Here is a 20602-nt window from a genome sequence, read left to right as displayed (position 1 = left end):
TCAAGTGGAGGGGTCTGATGTAGGACACAATTTATTGTTTAATTATTGTAATTTATTAATTTTGGTATTTTTATGTAAAAAACGTTATTTTAGGTTTAGGTGATTTATTTCCTTGTTTTTAGGTGCATTTAATGCTTTTTAGGTCAAATTTGATTCTAGATATGGTAAGATATTAATTAGGAGTTATTTTAGAATATATTTTCTTGTCTGTCAAGTTTTATGGAGCTCTTAAATAGGCCCTTAAGTCTGTAAACGTTTTTCATATAATATTATTGAATAGAAATCAGAAAAGGTGAGGCTTTGCTCTCTTTTGGTTCTTCAAGAACTGTGAACTTATCAAGGATTCTTCCTTGTGGCGTTCAAACTTTATACCTTTGGTTCGTGATTCTTTATAATCATTAGGTCAAGGTCAACTTATACCTTTGGTTCGCGTTTCAATTATAAACGTTGGGTCAGGGTTTCTATCAAAAATATGAATTTTAGCTTTCTTGGGCAAGTATTCCAATATTTTTGTTGGGTTTCAAAGCGTGTCGATTGAGGTTCGCATCAGTAGTCTAGTTCTAGGTGAACAGAACAACCTAATCGAAACAATGACGAGCTTCTAAAGAATATGAGGAAAGAGATGGATGAAATAAAAAATACCCTAAAAGGAAAGGCGTCTAGGAACCTAGATGGGATGATCAAAAGAACAGACTCTTCATTTAATAGCGAGGTCCTGAAGTACCCTCTCCCATCGAAGTTTCTACTCCCCTAATTGGAGACTTATGACGGGCATACAAATCCGCTAGACCACATAGAGTATTTGAAGACATTATTGAACCTTCAACGGACACCTAAGGAAGTGATGTATACATCCTTCCCGACAACTCTCAAAGGAGTTGCTCGAGTTTGGTTCAGCAAGTTAGAGTCATCTTCTATCACAAATTTCAAACAATTAAGTGACTCCTTTATACGACATTTTATCAGTGGCCAGAGACACAAAAGGACAACTTGGCATCTATTAACGATAAAACAACAAGAAGAGGAAACTTTGAGGGCTTATATGAAGTGTTTCAACCAAGCAATCCTAGAGGTAGATGAAGTTGATGACCAAGTTCAACTGACAGCCTTCTTGGCTGGCTTCATTAGCCAAGACCCCGCCAACTACAATGACAGACTTCTTGTTCAAAGCACAAAAGTGTTGGAAAAATATATGTTTGTATCGCATACAAAATATACGCAGCGGAAAATTAACGGATCTACTTCATTCGCAATTGATAACATGTGCTATGTAAGCTTCAGAATTTGAGAACAAGAAAGCGTACCTTGGTATGGTGAAATTCAAAACAATCTAAATAGAAGTACTTGGGAAGACTCTTGATCTTCACTCCAATTCCACTTGATGCCCAAGAAGTATGGTCTCTCAATCAGTTTCTAATGAGAGAATAAGAGAGTGTCCAACACTCACACACAAACCATTTCATTTCTTGTATAATCTTAATGAAAAACCCTTATGAAAGGTCTCATGAAATTCTGTATGTTTACTCTCCTTATATATAACTGAATATCTAATTGGGCTAGCCTTTTGTGCTATTTCAATTGGGCTCTAGTATGTGGCTTGGAGTGTGACCAAAAGGAACCAATAAGACACTAGCTCCAATGGGCCTTGGGTTTTTTTGTCAACTCTTGACAAGTCCAAAGTTACCATTAACTATATTTAATACCACTATAAAAATATAGTTGCACTCTAGGCCTTATCTATAAATTATATCCCAAGACTTTATTATACATGCAACCTCTTCATTAAAATATTCGTAGTAATAGAAAGTCATGAATATAGACTGTCACTTTGAAGATTACTACATCTTAATCCTTGAGTACCCGATTTAATCCTTTATGTTATTCATCATATATTTATGAAATCTAATTTCATAAATATATAGTTTAGTAACTCCTTACTAAAGTGGTTGGGCCCAACTCCTAAATAACCAAACCCATTAAATTTATCTCAATGAAATATTTTATATCTCCGTGAAGAGATTATGAATTCCATCTTGAGAATACATATTCCATCAACACTAAATGCGGCTGCCCAACATACTGAGGTTTTGACCGTGACTAATAGATCTCACTCCTGATATATCAAAGCAGCCTACATCTCATGATCAGGTCCATTATTCTCTTAGGATTTAGAGTTGATGTAAATAGAAGTCGTGAGATTTATTATTCATTTGACAGTCATTAGGAGAATAATAAACCTCACAGTGGTCTAGTTCAATATGTCTTAACTCTTAAAACATATCAACATATCAACATACCAACTAGAAGTTTTCACTTCCATGATCAAGACAAATCATCTTAGTTAATATGTTATAGTCTTCGTAGATGAAACGCCCAATTTCATCAACGACTACGAACTACATTTTGAGTTTATAAGGAACTTGTGATTTACATCTTCTGTGACTAAATCACATAAATCATATACAATGTATTTCATGGACTAAGATAATGTCTCATTAGTGCATTTATAGATAGTCTCATATAATTAAACAATTTAATTATTTATGACATGCCAATAAATTGGATTTTAGGGCATAAACCCTAACAAAAAGTACATGAACGGAGAGGATGTATTAACAACGAAGGGGATAGATGGCAAGCAAAAGATGGAAGAAATCAACGAGCTCCAACATAAAAAGAAGAAGAAGCATCGTTCCCCTAGTTGAAAGAATGACAATGAAAGTATGCAGGGCCGTACATGATCGTTAAGTATTCCAGAAGACGAACTTATTACCTCAAATCACTCAATGGCAAACAGTTATCTCGTCCATGGAATGTAAAGCAACTTAAGAGGTATTATTGCTAGTTAGATGATGTTTTCAATTTTCTTTCATCAAATTATTTTGTAAGCAGGAATGAATAAGGGGGCATTTTTCCACACATGAATAAATGTCGTTCTCTTGAAAAATCTAAAAGTCCTACTTACTTTACAAATGATAAAAAATTTTAAGAAGAAAGCCCGTCATTGAAGTCCAACAAGTAAAACCAAGTACGCGATAAAAATCTTGATAATAGTAAAATCGTCACATAAGGTTCAATTTGAACGAGTAAAATCATATTGATGACCAAATTCTCAAAGCGAGATAAGTCATATGATTAAATTGACAAGGTTAAAAATCGAAGAGTACAATCGTAATAATGATCAAATTCTCAAAGTAAGAGTAAGTCAAATGATTAAATTCAAAAGGTTATAAACTGACTATTACAATCATAATGATGATCAAATTTTCAAAGCGAGAGTAAGTCATATGATTAAATTCACAAGGTTAAAACCAATGAGTAAAATCATATTGACGACCAAATTCTCAAAACGAGAAAAAAGTCATATGATTAAATTCATAAGGTTGAAATCTCACCAGTACAATCATAATAGCGAATTAAATTATCAAAATGAGAGTAATTCATATGATTAAATTCACATGGTTAAAACCAATGAGTACAATCATAATAATGATCAAATTCTCAAAGTGAGAGTAAATCTTATGATTAAATTTACAAGGTTCAAAACCTATGAGTATAATCATAATGACGATCAAACTCTCAAAGCGAGAGTAAGTCATATGATTAAACTCACAAGGTTAAAAACCAATGGATAAAATCACGTTGACGATAAAATTATCATCACGAGTGAAAAGCCACATGAGTAAATCCATAAGGCAAGATCAACAATATCAACAAATCAAAAGTTCTATCTAATTATCAAAATTACCAAGAAGCTTGTTGTTAGGATGTGTGCCCTTAAATCCTATTGTATAATGCTATGTATGACTTAATGTTGTGTTTAATAAATTTGTTTTATTATTATCTAAAAATAATGGTAACATAAATATTAGGACATTATCATATAGTCCATGAGATGCATAGTATGTGATTTATGTGATTTAGTCAAAGAAGATATAAATCACAAGTTCTTTGTAAACTCAGAATTTTAGTTCGTAGTCGGTGATGAAATTAGGCATTTCATCTGCGAAGACTAAAACATATCAACTAAGATGATTTGTCTTGATCATGGAAATGAAGATTTCTAGTTGTTATATTGATATGTTTTAAGAGTTAAGACATATTGAATTGGACCGCTATGAGATTTATTATTCTTCTAACGACTGTCAAATGAATAATAAACTCACGACTTATATTTACATGAACTTTTAATCTTGAGAGGATAATGGACCTAATCATGAAGTGTAGGTTGCTTTGATATATCAGGAGTAAGATCTATAATTACGGTCAAAACCTTAGTATGTTAGGCAACTACATTTAGTGTTGATGGAACGTATATTCTCAAGATGGAATTCATAGTATCTTAACAGAGATACAAAATATTCCATTGAGATAAGTTTAATGGGTTTGGTTCTTCAGAGAGTTAGGCCTAACCACTTTAGTAAGGAGTTACTAAAGTATATATTTATGAAATTGAATTTCATACATATATGACGAATAACTTAGAAGATTAAACCGAGTACTCAAGGAATTATAATGTAGTAATCTACAGAGTGGCAGTCTACATTCATGACTTTGTATTACTACGAATATTTGATGAAGGAGTTGCATGTACAATAAAGCCTTGGAATATAATTTATAGCTAAGGCCTAGAATGCAACTATATTTATATAAAGGTATTAAATATAGTTAATGGTAACTTTGAACTTGTCAAGAGTTGACAGAAAAGCCCAAGGCCCATTGGAGCTAGTGTCTTATTGGTCCCTTTTAGTCCCACTCCAAGCTACACACTTAAGCCCAATTGGAAAGGCCCAAAAGGCCAACCTAATTAGATAGTCAGTTAGATACAAAGGGAGAAACATACAGAATTTTGAGTATGAAAAAAATAAGAATATCATTGTGAAGTGGTGTGTATGTGAGTCTTAGACACTTTGACATTCTCCCTTTGAAAACTGATTGAGAGACCACACATCTTGGGCGTTAGTGGAATTGGAGTGAAGATTAAAAGTGTTCCTAAGTGTTTCTGATCTTCAGTTTTGAAATTCACCACTCCAAGGTACACTATCTTGTTCTTAAATTCTGAAACTTATATAGCACATGTTAACATGTTTTTTAAACTCATTTTGCATCTTTTTAACATGTTTAGAGTTTTGGAATTATTAACAATAGTTTCATGTTGTTAAAAATTAGTTTTCTGCATAGTTATTGAAATTATTGTTTGATAAAAATTGATATTGATGTTATGATGTTGTTTAATTTTTAGTTTAAGTATGTTAAACTGAACTTTAAGGCTATAGCATCAATGAAATTCAGTTTTGATATCAATTTATGCCCATTATGTTCATATGATAGTTGTTTTGTTCATAATAACGTTAAAAAACAGTCTTAGAAAAATTCTGGAAAATTCAAAATTCCCGACGCTTGATCGATCGAGCTTCTATCGAGAATCGATCGAGCTTCTATCGAGAATCGATCGAGCTGACAGAAGTTTTCTCGATCGATCGAGGATTTGTCGAGCATCTATCAAGTTTAGAGGAATTTTTCTCGATCGATGGAGAATCTGTCGAGGATCGATCGAGTAGCCAGAACTTTTCTTGATTGATTGAGGTACATCCTCGATCGATCGAGGACTGAAGGATCATAATTTTATCTAAGTGTTTTTACGTAGATAAAGAGTAAGGCTATGTGTAATTTTTTTACGTATGTTTTAAATTAAAAACCTTTATTTTAAAACATCTAATGGGAGAGAGATACAAGGACTGGATCTCACGGCCTCTATTGTCGGTTTATAGTAGTGTGATTAAGCACCTCGCCTTGGCGTATATGCCTTGCTCCCTTCGGAGGGTGTTTAATTCATGGTACTATAGATTAAACTTCTTAATGATGGATAATATGTGTTTTTACATTAAGAACAACCACGCTACCGTGGAGTTACTTAATGACTCACATAGAATTCAGTCAATGGTGTACACTAGACTAAGTTTAATGTTAACCTCCCTTCGGAGCTATGTCATTATTACTTAGAGGCTAAAGGAAAAACGGCATATTATTAGTGTTTGATAAGGGTTATCATGATAGCACCAATAATGAGAATAGTTCTTATTCAATCATAGTGTTTATAATTTACTTACTTCTAAGGAATTTTAAACATGGGATTGGGTTGTCGTTGCATATATTATATTATGGTTTTGTTACGGTTCCATACTATATGTTTATATGTTAAATTGATAATGTCCAGTTTACTTATTATATTCATGTTTATTGTTTTCAGATTTGAACATGGCATCATTTAACCCACTTGTTTCTATTCTTAATCAAAACAAACTGAGTGGATCCAACTTTGTTGACTGGAAAAGAAATTTGGACGTTGTTTTAACTGTTGAAGAGCACAAATATGTGCTTACTTAACCTTGTCCTAGCTTTCCTTCATTAGATGCTCCTTCTGAGGAAAAACAACGATATGATCGTTGGCAGAAATCTAATGAAATGGCCAAGTGCTATATCCTAGCATCCATCTCAAATGTTCTACAGCATCAAATGTAGGATGTAGAACTAGCTTCGGACATTATGCTAAGTCTGAAGTAGATGTTTGGTGAGCAAGGTTGTTCTGCAAGGCAAGAAACCATGAGGCAAATTTATGATACCAAAATGACTGAAGGTAGTTCAGTGAGAGAGCATTGTCTTACAATGATCTCTAATCTGAATACATTGGAAGTTTTAGGTGCCAACATTGATGGAGAATCCCAAGTGGATATAATACTCTAGTCACTATCGGAATCATTCAAGGAATTCAGACTTAATTATAACATGAACAAAAAGATTTATTCTTAGTGAATGTGGGTGAAGCTTCTACTTCTCAACCTAAGTCGAAAGGCAAGGGTAAGAAGAAGAAGAAGGACTTCACTAAGCAAGAGAGTAAGCAAATTGCCTTAGGGGTTGCCGACAAAGGAAAGAAGATCAAAGGAAAGTGTTTCCATTGTGGTGATAAAGGACATTGGAAGAGGAATTGTCTAAAGTTCAAAGCTGCCAAGAATAAGGGTATGAAAAGTTCCTTTCTTCTTGAAATATGTTTGGTACAAAATCCCATAAATTCCTAGTGTGTGGATTCAGGTTGTACTAATCATATCTGTAATTCTTTGCAGGGGTTTCAGGAGACCAGAAAGCTGAGTGAAGGGGAATTGTTTCTTACTTTGGCTGATGGGAGCAGAATTCCGGTTGTAGCTGTTGGTGTTGTTAATTTATGCTTTGAGTCTAGAGTTTTAATACTGGGAGACTGTTTATTTGTACCTAATGTTCGTAGGAATTTAATTTCTGCAATTTATTTAGGTAAACATAGGTATTGTATTATCCTGAAAGACAATGTTGTAACAAAGAAGGATAAAATGTTTATCTGTTCTGGCAATATTGTGGATGGTCTTTATATTTTAACTCCTGATAAGCTTGAATTATACAATTCTGAATTAGATAATAACTCTTATGTAAAATCATTAAAGAGAAAGTTTCCTTCTAATGAAGCATATCTTTGGCACTTGCGTTTGGGTCATATTAATTCGAATAGGATTCAAAGACTATTCAAAGATGGACTTTTACAGCTCATGGACTTTGATGAATTTCCAGTTTGTGAATCTTGTTTGGAAGGTAAAATGACCAAATGACCTTTTAATGCAAAAGGTAGAAGAGCCCAAGAGTTGCTTGAATTAGTTCATACGAATGTATGTGGTCCTATGTCAACCCAAGCAAAAGGAGATTATGAGTACTTCGTCACTTTTACGGATGATTACTCAAGATATGGTTATTTGTACCTAATGCGACGAAAGTCTGAAGCCTTTGAAAAGTTCAAAGAGTTTAGGGCTGAAGTTGAGAATCAATTGGGTAAACGCATAAAGGCCATTCGATTTGATCGAGGTGGCGAATACCTTCTAGGGGATTTCAAGGATTACCTAATTTAGAATGGGATTGTATCCCAACTTATTGCACCTGGAACTCCTTAACAAAATGGTGTAGCGGAGAGAAGGAATAAGACTCTTTTGGAAATGGTTAGGTCCATGATGAGTTATTCAACTTTACCAATTTCTTTTTGGGGGTATGCCTTAGATACATCAATACATCTTTTGAATTTAGTTCCATCAACATCTGTTCCCAAAACACCCATGGAATTGTGGAATGGGCGTAAGCCTAGCATAAAATATCTCCACATTTGGGGTTGTCTAGCACATGTGTTAAAAGGGAAGCTTGATAAATTGGAACCAAAATCGGAAGTGTGTTTGCTTGTGGGTTATCCAAAAGAAACTAGGGGTTTTTTATTCTATAGTCGTAAAGATAACAAAGTTTTTATTAGTACAAATGCTAAATTCTTGGAAAATGACTATATGAATAATTTTACTCCTAGAAGTAGAGTTGTATTGGCTGAAATGAATGAATCTGTAAATCAACAACCATTGGATAAAACTAGAGATGATGTGGTTCTATTAGATACACCACAAGATACTACTCATGAGATGTCTAGTACACAGGTGCCTCGTCGTAGTGGGAGAATTGTTCGGCCTCCTGTGAGATTTATAGGTTTGGGAGAAACTTATGAAGCTATCTCAGAAGAGGCTGAATCGGATCCCTACACTTATGAGGAGACAATAAATGATATAGATGCACATCATTGGGTCCAAGCTAGGAAATCTGAATTAGTTTCGATATATTCCAATCAAGTTTGGGATCTTGTAGAGGTGTTTGACGGCATTAAACCTGTTGGTTGCAAATGGGTTTACAAGAGGAAGAGAGGGATAGATGGAAAGTTTAAAACCTTTAAAGCAAGGCTAGTGGCGAAAGGGTATTTAAAAAGAAGGTATTGATTATGAAGAAACCTTTTCACCAATAGCAATGCTTAAATCTATCAAAATTCTCTTATCCATTACTGCTCATTATGATTATGAGATTTGATAAATGGATGTCAAGACTGCATTTCTTAATGGCAATCTTGAAGAAGAAATCTATGTGATGCAACCGGAAGGTTTCATAGGAAAGAACCAAAAGCATATGGTATGCAAGTTGAAAAGGTCCATTTATGGACTTAAACAAGCATCTAGGTCATGGAACATCAGATTTGATCAAGCAATCAAATCATTTGGTTTTGAACAAAATCTTGATAAACCATGTGTGTACAAAAGACATAGAGACAAAGTGGTAATGTTCCTAGTACTTTATGTTGATGATATTCTACTCATTGGAAATGATGTAGGAGTAATGTCATCGGTTAAAGTTTGGTTTTCAAGCCAATTTGATATGAAAGACTTAGGCGAAGTTAACTATATTCTAGGGATCAAGCTTTGGTGAGATCGAAAGAATAAGATGTTAGGCTTGTCATAAGCTGGATATATAGATTAGGTTCTAGAATGGTTTAACATGCAAAACTCCAAGAAAGGATTAGACATGGAGTTTCTCTGTCTGATGAACAAAGGCCTAAGACTCAAGAGGAAGAAAATATGATGAGACAAGTTCCCTATGCTTCTGCTGTGGGAAGTCTCATGTATGCCATGCTTTGTACTAGACCGTATATTTGTACTAGACCAGATTCAGACCGAGTTAGGATTCAGAACGAGTGCAATTCAGTTTGTCAACCAGCTAAAGTAAGGAAGAATTCGTTGCTTAGTCACCAACAGCTTCTTATGAAATGAACAAGAAGTTCATGCGGGCAAGGGTGCTCGTAGATCAGTTGACTACATGTCTATAGTGAGAAATCAATGTGAGATTACTTCAGATCAAATCAACCATTGGCACACCAAAAGGTCTCTTTCAAGGCCTAAAACATGCATTTTAGCAAACATAAGAAGACACGCCTGCAAGCCTAGCCCATGAATTCCTCTCTTGAGGCAATCCCAAGCAGTTCATCCGACGTTTTTTCATATGAATATGAGTCTTGTGTGACTTCCTTCTCCAGTTGATCCACTTGAGTACACCGACCCACCTTCGAACATGTTCATCTCGGGACCTAAACATTGGCAAGCTGTAAAGCATATTCTCAAGTATCTAAGGAGAACGAGGGATTATATGCTTGTTTACCATTGTGAGGATTTGATTCCTATTGGCTATACAGATTCAAATTTTCAGTCGAATCTAGATTTCAGAAAATCCACGTCGGGTTCTGTATTCACCTTGGGAGGTGGAGCCATAAGTTGGAGGAGTATTAAGCAATCTTGTATTGTTGACTCCACCCTGGAAGCTGAATATGTTGCTGCTTGTGAAGCAGCAAAGGAGGCTGTTTGGCTCAAGAAATTCCTTTCTGATCTTGGTGTTGTGAGAATTGAGCAAGTTCCTATTACATTGTTCTGCGACAATAGCGGAGCGGTTGTACAATCCAAGGATCCAAGGAATCATAAGAAAGTAAAGTACATTGAGAGAAAGTACCACATTATTCGAGACATTGTTGCTCGTGGAGATGTGGTAGTAGCAAAGATTGAAAGTACAAAGAATCTAGTGGATCCCTTTACCAAAGCCTTGCCCTCAAGGACTTTCGAGTCACATTTGGAGGAGATGGAAGTTAGATTAGTGCACAATAGTCTTTAGGGCAAGTGGGAGATTGTTGGGATGTGTGCCCTTAAATCCTATTGTATGATGCTATGTATGACATTATGTATGACTTAATATTGTGTTTAATAACTTTGTTTTATTATTATCTAAAAATAATGGTAACATAAATATTATGACATTATCATATAGTCCATGAGATGCATAGTATGTGATTTAGTCACAGAAGATGTAAATCATAATTTCTTTGTAAACTCGGAATTTTAGTTCGTAATTGGTGATGAAATTGGGCATTTCATCTGCAAAGACTATAACATATCAACTACGATGATTTGTCTTAATCATGAAAATGGAGATTTCTAGTTGGCATGTTGATATGTTTTAAGAGTTAAAACTTGACGAATCTTTGCCTAGTGTTGTTATCTCTTTGTTGCAGGAATATGAGGAAGTGTTTCCTAATGAAGTTCTTAGAGGAATAAAGCATCAAATTGATTTTGTGCCAAGTGCGACAATTCCTAACTGACCAGCCTATAGGAGTAATCTGGAAGAGACAAAAGAACTTCAAAGGCAAGTTGAGGAGTTGCTGACCAAGGGACATGTGAGAGAGAGTATGCGCGGTGCCGATGCTGCTTGTGCCTAAGAAGGATGGAGCTTGGAGAATGTGTGTTGATTGTAGGGCTATCAACAACATTACGGTAAAGTATAGACATCCCATCCCTAGGCTAGATGACATGTTGGATGAATTGCATGGATCATGTGTTTTCACAAAAATTGATTTGAAAAGTGGATATCAACAAATTAGGATGAAAGAGGGTAATGAATGGAAAACTGCCTTTAAAACTAAATATGGATTGTATGAGTGGTTGGTAATGCCTTTCGGTCTAACTAATGCACCAAGTACATTCATGAGGTTAATGAACCATGCATTGTGTGCGTTTATAGACAAATTTGTTGTGGTCTACTTTGATGATATTTTGGTGTATAGCAAGAATTTAGATGAGCATATTGATCATTTACATTGTGTGCTTGCTGTTTTGAGAAAAGAAAAACTATACGCTAATTTTAAGAAATGTTCCTTTTGCATAGACAAAGTTGTGTTTTTGGGTTATGTTGTTAGCGCGAAAGGAATTGAGGTGGATGAGGAAAAGGTGAAGGCTATCAAGGAACGGGGTCTAGTTAAGTTTTTAGGGTGAAAGCCTCTCGAAAAAGGCTTAGCCATTTCCGAGCAACACAAGGCAGGCTAGAAAGGCGAGAGGAGCTATAGTAGCTACATGACATGAAACCGAGTCATTCTTTCTAGAATACTTGCTGGCATGCGAGACGAGACTGGAACCAAGGCCAAGGGCAGGAACTCTACCAACAGGAACCCTATCATCAACCAATAGGCCAGGAGCAAGGATTCCGGAAAGTGAAATTCGATATTGCAAGTGCACAAGTTGACGCTCCTGATATGAAAGTGAAAGTGGAGTGAAAGCCGGCTCTAAGCAGGATCCAAAGACGTTCAAATCCAGTTCCAATTTGGATATAAAAGTGCAGTTCAATCGTCGAAAGTGATATCTCTTTTATTTTAGTTTGGTTTTCTTTTCTCTTTTTAGTCAGGTTCTTAAGACAGGACAGGAAATCGGGTTTTCTGAATATCTCTCTCTTCCGGCCTATTAAGTAAAGTAAGTTAGTTCGAGATCGAAACTGTACCTGAGAGGGACTAGACTTCTAGTAACAGTAGGTGCGCTTTCAGTTGCACTAGTGGATTGAATAACCTTTTTTTAGTTCCAACAAAGTGCATGTGTTGTTGGTTAATAAAAACACGAATTTCGATAGGCCGGAGGACTGATACTATAAGTAGGACAAACGCCTTAAAAGAGAAATGAAAGGCATTTTTCCACTTATCCAAGGAATCTCTTTCTTGGCATTTGTATTTGAGAGAGAGAGCTATGCTTAGGTCAGTTCCTTCAGTAAATTTATTTGGTAAGTCAGAAGTGAACTTTAGGTAAGTAAGTAGTCCCGTATGAAATTCATAAAACATTCATATCTGGCACTTGAGGAGGTACATCTTAAGTGTTGGAAGCTACTGCTAAGGTACTCTCCCTCATCTATAAAAGATAGGCAATTGAGAGAGAATAGGGCTATCGCCCGGTTTTTGATTGAATATCCTTTCCTGTGTTTGTCTTGTATTGAGGTATACCGAAGATATGAGTAAAAGTAGAGTAGGTAACAGAAGGGGAGGGATTGCAGTTTTTTATTAGTGAGGGAAAGCAGCTTTCATTTTTAAAAATATAATGGTAGGGCTTTAAGCTTTAAAGAGTAGGCGGTTCGTATGTTTTTATGACCCCCAGAATAATAAGTAGGAGGATACGCAGAGCAAGAGCTCTGGAAGTCTACCCGGGCGCGCTTCTTCATTCATTCATTTAGGCCCGACTAGGAACACGTGGATCCAGGGAACCTGGCTCGGGAACAGCTTCTTACTAGTAGGGGCTAATCACAGTAAGAGAGTCCAATCTCTGAAATAGAGCTTAGTCTCTCCCCATAGTAGTATACTAGTAAAAGGCGTAGATTATGACTTGATCCAATAGAGTCAGAACACCTTTATATCTAAAAGAAATGGTGCTCGATGAAACGATCCAGATTCCACACTATGCTGTGGGCTGGGGAGAGAGCTGCTCTGCGAAGCTGGGCGTTCAGTGTTCTTATGGAGGAACCATAGACGAAAGAGAATAGAAAGGGCCTTCAAAAAAGAGCGAGGGAGTGATGGGCAACCTTAGTCTATATGTTGCTCGTGAGCCGCCAAGTACCAGTCTCGCAACAGTACTGGCGCAAAAGGATCGGTCCTTCACTTGCCGATCGTTCGCGAGTCGGACTCAATCACTCTTTTTGTTTGGAAGATAATTCGTTCTTAACTCTCTTGTTATTACCCGCGGGGAGCGCAGCAACCAAGGTGCATATTATCATATAGAAACAAGCGAAGCGTAGCGATTCGTACTACCGGAAAAGTTTCGCTAACCGGCAGGCAACAGAGTCCGCCGATAGGCGCAAGCAAAGCGTAGCGAATCACATGGATAAGCCCCTACCTGCCAGCGCGCGGATAGATAGGGCGGGCGAAGCGCGAAGGGGATGGATGTCTGAGCGGTTGAAAGAGTCGGTCTTGAAAACCGAAGTATTGATAGGAATACCGGGGGTTCGAATCCCTCTCCATCCGCGAAGTCATAAGTTCTCTCTTGCGTTATCTTCCGCTCCCCTTGTATAGGTTGGGGAAGGGCCGGGTGGATTACCTTTGGGAGCTAAGTCGAAGATCTCGGTGGTCTTGTCTTGTGAGTACTACGATTGCAGTTTTCCTTAGGAAGTCCCATAGCTGTGAGGCTTAACAGACAAAGAAAACGGTGGATACTTCCACTAGTTGAGTAGAAGGTGACGACCCTAATGAATCGACTATGAAGGTGGCTGTTAGCTACATCAGCGCTCAAATTCCTTCATCGTTATTGCCCTGGCTTCGATGATCAACCCCTGGCACATTTAGGTTTTGATCTTCGGCCATCCTGGTCCTCAGGACCCAACACTCTATTTTTCTTAGAAATTCTCTTTAAAAGATGCAAAAGGTGTTGATACGTCCTATCCATATAGAAAGCTTACCCTCTTCCACACATTACCGGTGGATGCTACAGCCGCTATCGCTTTGGCTGCAGGAGGGGAATGGTTAAGTGAAACTCTCGCCGTCTTGTTTGGTAAACGGGATGTTTACCCAGGCGCCGTAGTCTTGCCTAACCGTTCGGCCGGAGATGCCTTTGTATGGTATAGCAAGCTGTTTAGCTACTTGTATCGATTTGCTACAGTGTGGTTAGATACAATGTGCTGGCAGCCTCAGCTTGGCAGGATGGGAATGAAGGTCGAGGGAGCAGGGAAGAAAAGGTTATTCCCTATTGGTTGGCCTACCCTTGTATCAGGCCTTGGTACGGCCTATACATGATTGGGCCATGACGGTTTTGGCAAGGTTAAGAATGGATGGTACCTATAACCAGACCCAACCGTTGCAGTACTTGAGAGTAATAAAATTGGATTTTCTTTTGATCTCAAGGCTGCTACCGATTCCTTACCTGTGTTATCCTTACGTCCTGTATGATTGCAGGGTTGCTCGGAAATCCCTTTGCAACTTCCTGGACGTTCATACTTTGTTCTGTAGTATTTTAATTACCATATAGTTTTTTAAATAAAGGCTATGGGGCATCGGTTGTGACGTTCACGAAGGGTCAACCCCTCGGATTTTATAGTTCTTGGCCTCTATTCACACTTACACATCATATGCTTGTGTGGATAGCTGCTGAGAGGGTGTATGGCACGACGAAGCTTTGCGACTATGCCATTCTTGGCGACGGTGATCGCCGACGAGAAGGTGGCGGCCACTTACCATAATAAAAAGTTTCAGTGTACTATAATATATCTAAAGAAAAGTCTCTCATTTAAAACATTTTTTATTATAAGTCATGTTTTGGAGTTTGCCAAAAGATTTTGGAGCGACGAAGTTACTAGGGATTTCTCTCCGGTGTCTGCTAAGATGCTCTGGTCTTTGGTTGACGCTATTATGTGGAAAAGACCCCGATTTTTCAAAGATTAGAGATGCAACTGGTATTATGTCTCTGTCTTTGACCTATCGATTGAGGGGTGCTTCTTATCGTATCTGTGGTGCGCCCTAAATCTAAGCGATGAAAGCGTCACTATCTTTGTATGCTTTCGCCGTCAGGCGTATTCCCGTTACCATTGAAACTGTGGTTAGCATTTCCAGATTTTGGAGTGTTAACGCCGGGTGTCGCACGGGCCTTCATTCTTTATAGGGCTAAGTAGCGCCTTCGCTTTGTTTGTAATGAAAAGGAAAGAGAAGGTCTTCGGACATTTTATCAAGTTTAGGGGGGAGGACTTTCTTGATCGCCTCATTCTTCAACCATGGGTTAAGCTGTGGCTAAAGTATCTCCGATGGTACGCTGAGGTTAGCGTAAATTACGATGTGTCGCTCGAGGTCTCTCGATCCTCCTGTTGTACCAATGTTTATATTCCGTTCTAGGAATAAGGTAATGATCTTCCGGTATGGAGTTTTGTTTTGTTTTTTTTTTGTTTTTACGACAGGCTGAGAGCAGTGCCCGCTCCCTTGTGTTTGAGGGAGTTGGTGCGGGTGAGGCATTCGAGTTCGAGTGGCTTTGGTACCAGACAGAGGAAAGAGACAAAAAAATAACATTGAAATAGCTTACTTTCTTTATAGGGGCTTGGAGGTTTTTCCTATTCTTATTCCTCAGTTTAAGCTAGCAATGGGAATAAGAAAGGCTAGGTAGCTGGCTTTCTTGGGATTGCTCGCTGGCTGACTATGACGATTGCCCTCACTCGAAAGCCGCTTCCAATAATTCCAATAAGATTGTTTTCAACATTCCCCCCCCGCCATTAGAGTTGGGCTTATGGTTGAGCCTCTTATTGCGTAGTCCGCTTTTCTTTTTAAGAAAGCAAAGAGGCGAGCTTTAAGACGTTCTTTGATCCTTGTTGTTCGGGTTGGGACTCCAGTCCTCGTCCTCCCTTGCTTGCCAGCACACCTGAAGGAAAGGAAACCAGTATAACACAAACAAAGGAACCGCAATTCACCACAAGCAATCAACGATTCCAAATTACAAAAGAACGGGGCATAGGATATAGAGGCGGAGTCTTGGCTGTAGTTAATGGGAGGACTAAGAGTAGCAGTAGGAATAATAAAAGGAAAGCAGTAGAGAATAGAAAGCGTCTTGTCAGAGCATATGTAGCTTCTTATATAGGAGTTGGAGCAGGAAGACGAGTAGGAGCTCTTGTTCGTTCGCTTGTTAGCTAGTCTTTCCTCGCAAGCCACCAAGCCTTATCTTCGTCTTTGAACTCAAGCCTTCCCTTCGATCGAGTTCTCCATTTTTCTTTTTTATTCATTTGTCACATATAGGTATAGGCGAATAAAAGATAACGATTTTCGAAGCTGTGCTAATAGTGGTCAAGAATAAGGTAAGAAGAGGTTTTAATCAAAAATACGGGTAAGTTTTCCATTTTCCAATGTTCGACCAATCACTCGTCTAGGGCAATAGAGGGAGAATGCTCTTGATTTACTTTGTCACTATACGAACACAATGTGAATTGCCTCAAAGATGGTCAAGCTTTTGACTCGCCTCGCACCGGAAAGCAAGCAGCAACTAAGGGAATAGGGAATAGGTCCTGTTTTTTGGAAGGAACAATCTTTGAAAGAACTAAAAATAAGAGCATTTCCTCCTCGGCAAGTAGAAGTTACCTCAGCCAGCCGGCTACTTCTTTTCTTCGAGTAGAGTTCTAGTTGCTATAAGAAAATTATCCCATTGATTTGTGAGTTCGTTCCAGTGGACTATATAAACATGCATAGCTTTGCCTTATGAGGGACCCTATTATGGGCTTCTTAGTTGCTTTGCTTATGCCAGCTAGCTTTTGTAGGCTTGTTAGCTTCGCAAGCTCTGCTCTGGAAGCAGCTTATGCCTATGTCAGCGGGTTAGGAAGGTGGCAAGCCCAATCACTTGCTGAGACAAGCTCTCCTCCTATTTCTGCACTGCTTCCGGTTGATGGCTATTATGCCTCTTCCTGCTTTTTTTACTTCTTTGACTCGTCTTCCAGCTCAAACTCAAACGCATAAGCCAAGACTCCTATTCCGGGTAGTGTTTTTTATAGTCCTTTGCTCTTTACAAACCCCTGACTCGTTCATTCACTCGCTTGGATTCAGTCTCGTTCGGTTGTTGATTAGTTCATCGGTGGTTGGTTGCATCAGTTGATTCACTCCTTCCTCAGCATTCGTCGATTGGTGGCGTGGGAAAGGGGCATTCGATCACGGGCAAAGATGTCGATGCAACTCATTATGCAAGTTATGAATTCAAGGTGGAGGGGTTGCCTGATTCACCAGTCTTTCCTCCAGACTCATCGGTAGGGTGATGCTAAACTATCTTCTAAGGGTTGATACTATTACATAGGCTTGGGGCTCCCATGCTTTCCCACGGGTATCTTTCAGTTTGTCGGCTCCTCTTATTCTCAGCACATAGGGGGATTCCCCATCCATTTATCTTTCTATTCCTTTCCCTCATCCCAATCTTGGGGCGTACTTCCATGATTCCTTTCCTAGTGTCTTTATTCCCCTCTCACCTGAGGCTCGGACTTCACCCCCGTCCCTTTTTCTATTTTTTATTATTATTATTTATATATATCAATAGGGAGCTCATCCATCCTTCCTGCCGTAAGCTAATGATCTCCTAGTGCGAAAGCCATTGATTGATAATTATACAAGGCGATTAGAGATCCCTGCAGAAGGTAGCTTTCAGAAGCCTGATGCTTAAACTCAAATTGCACGATGAACTCACCAGATGAACTACTACAGGAAAGAAGACCAATTCGACTGAAGACCCTAGAGATCGTTACAAGACAACTCGACTGGAAAGTAGCACATCTTTCAAGAAAAAATTTGGTTACAAGGTATTCGCCCAAATTGAATAAAAGAAAGGAAGTGTATTCGTGGACAGATGAGCATTTGTTACCGTTTACAAGAGTAAATACTAAAACAAACAATTCCAGATGCCCTCAGACAGATGCCACTAAAAAGCCGATTATTGCATGTTTTTAGAGGTTGTACTTGACCCATCCAACCCCTAAAATTCGTGATTTAGCAAATAAAATAGACCATTCCGAACCTTTTTCCTCATATTGCTACCAGCTACAGATCAGATATGACCGGTTGAAGAAAGAAGAAAAGATCGATGAACGATTAAGCGAGACTTTGCCTTAGAGATCAATGAAATGCGACCGAGAAGCTTTATTACAATTACACAAAAGTTTGATGAGGACCTCTTGCTTCTGCTTCCCTGCTTACTTTTGCTATCACCTCAACTGCCTTTCTACCTGCTTACTTAGAATGAAGATCAATAATGGGCGGAAAGGCTTTACACAAGACCACAGAGCGAGAGAGAGAGCCTTCACTTACCTGCTTAACCGTGCCCTCCTATCGTACCTATATCCCCTTTCCTTCAGTTACATCCAGTCTCAGTTCTGCTTCCAACTACTGATGGGAGAAGGCTTGGACGTATGGCATACGGGAATGGTATATGAAATGAAAGGCTGGAAACAGAGCTGGAGATGAGCGCTAGCCAATGGTTAATACTTTAGAAAGCACCTTAGCAATTACCAGTAATGCCCCTATCGACCTCAGTCTTGTTTTTTGCTAGCTTGAGTCTAGAACTTTACTATCTCATTAAACGCCGAATATCCATATATATATTTATATATTTATTTTATTTATGGAAGATAGTCGGCCTACTTCTAGCTGTTCCAGCGATTATGCCCGTTCTAGCTCTACCATCCACCCCTATCATCATAATAGAAAGGGGTACTTTCGGGCTGATCTGTGATGGGTCAAGGCGACCGAGAGGACACATACCTCCTCCATATTCCTTAAATGGGCAAGACTCGGATACTGCATGCGATAAGTATAATAGTTTACTGAACGACTACTTAGATCTTGATTGATTTGGATGCAATGGAATTTTGTCAAATTACTCCAAAAAAGCCATCCCATGAGTATACATGACCCCACTACCCGTATAAAGCGTACATCTCTGCTCAGGGAGTAGGTCAAAGCTTTTTATAAGAAAAGTAAAAAGCTGGAATCCGAGAAGACAAGACCCCCTAAGAGCGTCTTGTAAACCAATTATTCGATCTGGAGATCCCAGCAAGGCTGCCGGAGACATCCCTGGCTTTAGTGATGTCTCTTGCAAAGAAGAATTCGTAGAGATTTTCCCAGAATCCCAGTCCAGCCTACCCGACTGATATAATCTAGAATCCACTCTCCGCCCTTATTAGTAGTAGGCGAATAGTGACCCTATTTGTATGCGCATTCACACGACGGGCACGTTCCAAGATCTCCCGCAACGAGAACCTAACACATGGTTTATTGATAGTAAGCTGATTAAATTAAATAAATGGATCATAGGTTGGTTGAATATTGAGTTCCGCTTAGGCTACCTGTTCTGTTCACGCGCTACTAAGCCGCACACAGGATCTTAGACGGGTTTCGTCCCCTTTCGGGAACACCTTCTTACTAGTAGGTAGGGGCTAAGCCTGATGCAAATATACCAAAAAAGAAGATATCTAGGGTCGATTCTACGAAGAGTAGATTCGCCCCTTATGTTATGGCTCGTCTCGCGCTTAGTCACTCGCGGGATTCGGATAGGGGAGCAGCAAGTCTTTTCTGAAAAAACTCGCAGTTCTCCCCCTTATCTAAAATCTAATAAAAATATATATATATATTTTTATTAGATACTAACTCTTTGGTTGGATTGGACAGGGACTTCTATAAAGATCTTTCCACTCATTCATCATACTCAAAGTCGAAGTCACGGCATGGGGGGCTCGGAAAAATAACGAGAATCAGTGTCGTGGTGGTGCTACGAGATGGCGATTTATCGTATAGAAGAATAGATCCGCGGCGGACCTATTGATTGACCATAGATGCGAACCGATCGACTGCTATCTAAGAGAAGATAAGTAGTTCTTCTATCGTTCAAGGGCGCGGGGAGAACATGTAGCGGCTTGCCTAGATCTCGTATTTCCCACGTAGTCCGTCGGTCAAACCAACGATTCTCTTCTCAAAGTAAAGTAATAGAGAGATTCTTTTTCTTTTTCTGGTATGTAGCTCCGCGAGCAAGGAGCGCATCATCGGGGCAGGGCGAAAACGAACATAGGATCATCATCATGGCCCTTTTCTTGTTTCTTTTGTTTGTGCCCGGTCCGTTGTGTGTGTGTGTTTTTAAGGCTTATCCGGGGGCTGCTGCTCTGGGGCATCCAATTCCTCTTCTTTCTTTTGCTGCTGATCTCACATCGAGAGCAGCTCCTTCTTGTTCAGGGTCATCAGATGAGAGATTTTCCTCTGATTTCCGAGAAATCGGTCAAGCGGGGGGCTACCCTCGACTCACCTCTCTATCTATAAAAACCCCTCCCCCGAGGAGAGGGCTCGTAATGATCTTCTCAAAGATCACAAGGTCCTGAAGTGGCAGGATAGGGGGGGGGGAGGGAGGATCCGTAGGTTTTTGTGAAAGGGATGCTCTTATCATGG

General features: G+C 38.8%; 1 non-coding gene and 1 pseudogene across 1 annotated transcript; one reads left to right on the top strand and one right to left on the bottom strand.

The window, feature by feature from the left end:
* Window positions 1-11708: 11708 nt before the first annotated feature.
* The window catches only part of LOC142616332 (uncharacterized), a 9540-nt pseudogene continuing 646 nt past the window's right edge, over window positions 11709-20602 (bottom strand).
* On the top strand, window positions 13604-13690 carry TRNAS-UGA (transfer RNA serine (anticodon UGA)). Its single transcript has one exon. It is a non-coding gene; the product is annotated as a tRNA-Ser (tRNA).

Source organism: Castanea sativa, chromosome 11 (assembly GCF_040712315.1).
Source record: "Castanea sativa cultivar Marrone di Chiusa Pesio chromosome 11, ASM4071231v1".
NCBI lineage: Eukaryota > Viridiplantae > Streptophyta > Magnoliopsida > Fagales > Fagaceae > Castanea > Castanea sativa.
This window is presented reverse-complemented; position numbering and strand designations above follow the sequence as displayed.